At 38.5% G+C, this 2,797-nt stretch overlaps 1 protein-coding gene across 1 annotated transcript in view; it reads left to right on the plus strand.

The window, feature by feature from the left end:
• The first annotated feature begins 2,270 nt into the window (after positions 1 to 2,270).
• Positions 2,271 to 2,797, plus strand: part of LOC135203133 (uncharacterized) — an 18,448-nt gene continuing 17,921 nt past the window's right edge. The window contains exon 1 of the mRNA XM_064232787.1: positions 2,271 to 2,413. The gene's annotated coding sequence lies outside the window, so the exon portion shown is untranslated. The remainder of the gene's footprint in view (positions 2,414 to 2,797) is intronic.

Genomic DNA, 2,797 nt, shown 5'->3' on the forward strand with positions numbered 1-2,797 from the left:
GTTCTATGTTCTACTCTATTAATTTTTTAAAAGTAATAACGTTCTTTTCAGTTTTCACGACTCTACGAGTAATGTTTTCTTAACTATTTCCGTTCGAGATTTATTTTTCTAATTTTGGAAGTTTCGTTAACCGCGGGTCAACCTCTGCCGTCCCGAAAAACCTTGCTGATGGCCCAGAGGCCATTAGGTTTTCAATGGCTTAACAGTTACAGGAATAGTATCGGCTCTCTCTCTCTCTCTCTCTCTCTCTAAAAATCCTTATACGCGTTAGAACCAAAAACGCTTGTGCATATCTCCTTCACAAAGATGCGCACATTTAAATTCTCTCTCTCTCTCTCTCCCTTACAACCCTTCACAACACAATTTTTCTCTCTTTCACTCTCTCTTTTCATCAATCTTTCCGTTCTTCCATGTGTTTTATTTTACTGGCCTCTCTCTCTCTCTCTCTCTCTAAAATTCCCATTTGTTTAGAATTTTTTCTTGCACCCACCATGTGCATTTGCATATCCTCCTCTTTCCATTGATATCTATTTTTCTTAAATTGGCCGTCCTCAAGAGAGATATGAGAGACATAACACAAAGACATGATTGAAAAGCCTAACTTACTTTACTTTAAAAGAAAAGGTTGAAAAAATCATTGAAATGTATCAGAATATACAAAGATTAATATACTTTGATAAAGGTAAGTATTAACTGAAGTTAGGGAAAGCAACGAAGGATATCAAAAGTTATAGAGAGAAAGTTAATTAAAGTTAAAGAGATGTAATCAAAGTTGACTAAATACACAGCTAACTGAAGTAAATGGTGCTAATTAAAGTTAAGAAGCGTGAACGAAACTTAATGAAAGGTAACAACAGGTGAAGAAGGCTGATAGAAGTTAACAATGGTCAGAGATGATTGAATAAAGCTACCAAAAAAATTACAGAAATTTGAAAGTTAATACCATTTGAAGAAAGATAAAGAAACTTAAGAACGAAAGTTGAAGAAAGGTAATAAAAGTTAACAGAAGCTTAAGAAAAGTTTGGAGAAAGTCGAAGAGCATTAGTGGAAGTTGATGCATTTCAATCAAAATAATATATACAAGACCTTTCGAAGGCAAGGGAATTCACAGATGGCTGTTCTTTCGGCTATGAACGGAGCACCCGTCAGGCCGCCCGATTTCATATTTTCAAGTTTCCTAAATATCTTATTGTCATATACCCTTAAGATGTAGAATCTTCTATTTTTTTCTTCTTTCCCTACTCATTCCACAAATTTTGAAAATAATTCTTAACTATAGTAGATTCACATCAACCGTGCATTTGATATCTAGGCTAGTCTCTTACGACGCTCCTGATTGGCTGTTGATAAGCCAATCACAGGGCTCGAAACTCTCAGTCTCTCGAGGGAGTTCACATAGGCAGGATGTATGTTCCACCTCTCCTGAAAGGCATATACCTCAGAAGAAGTGGGGCATAGATCCTACCCTTGTGAACTCTCGAGAGGGACAGAGTTTCCAGCCCTGTGATTGGCTTATCAACAGTAGTCAATGAGGAGCATCGTAAGGGACTGGCCTAGACATCAAATGCGCGGTGGATGTGAATCTACTAACGTACATTCTACCGTTTCCGTGATCAATTCGTCATAAATACAGTTTCTTTATCGACCTTTTAAAATATCAGTATTTTACATTAATATTAGGTACTTAACATAAGTTCATAAGTTCATGGATGTCCGGGTGTTTGAGAGATTTCCATTTCACCCCTTTCTGGATGACAGGTGTCTGAGAGTGCGAAACTGGCCAATTGTTCAGCTACCTAACTCAGCTGTAGAAATGTTCGGTGTGTGCCCGTCGTACGTCACTATACAGACCCGTTGTCCAGAAAGGGGTTAGATTGAATTCAACTTTATGCCCGGAGACATCCATGAAGTTAGATGAATGACTATACGTCTGTATGGTACGCATGTATGCACAGTCGGCACGCATGTACTAGTTATGATAAAAATTGTTACTGATATTTCCATTATTATATTTTATATGCATTTTTGCCTATTACTTTGAGATTACCAACGCATATTAATCCTATTTTCAACGCCGCGGAAGACCTAGATTCCCATTTCAGATATCGTGCGAAAAGCCTAAGAAAAATCACATAAGTTTCCCCTTAATAATCCCGGACCTTCTGCGACGCAGAACAACGCAGGACCATCGCTGTATAAATCCAGTTTACGATCCGGAGAGAAAAAAGGGGTAGAGAAAATCCACTTTGCACCGCGGAATTAGAGAGCTGTTATGCCTACCTCGCACGTCCCTGGCGAAAGCAGTCTTTGCGTTTTATCCCCGAAAGCACTTCTGCTTCCACTCGTGGCACCACTGTTGTACGCGGATTACGATTCCAAGTTTATAACAGTCCCTGTGGTTTAAGGTCATAAGGTGAGTGTTGTCCGCTGCGGGCGATGTTTAGGGAAATAGCGTTTGCCCCGCGATTTTGGTTTCTGTTTATTGTATGCTGTGCAGCGCCTGTGGGCTGGTAGGCTAGTCATATGTTTCCCGTTTGCTTTATCTTTATTTGTTTATGTGAGCTGTTGTTTGATGTACCTTACCTAGTAGTATAAGTGCCCATTATTATCAGCGTCATTAAGTTCAGTATCACAGTAGTGAAGAAATATTTTTAAGGCAATACAGGCCTAGGCCTATGTCTTGTTTTGATTGGTAGAAGCTTTAGCAGTGATTCTGCTGCTTTATCTTGATCTAGATCTTAACAATTTATAATTTTGAAAAAATATATAAACATTTCAAATAGGTTGGGTAAAGATA

Source organism: Macrobrachium nipponense, chromosome 33, assembly GCF_015104395.2.
Source record: "Macrobrachium nipponense isolate FS-2020 chromosome 33, ASM1510439v2, whole genome shotgun sequence".
NCBI classification, from domain to species: Eukaryota; Metazoa; Arthropoda; class Malacostraca; order Decapoda; family Palaemonidae; genus Macrobrachium; species Macrobrachium nipponense.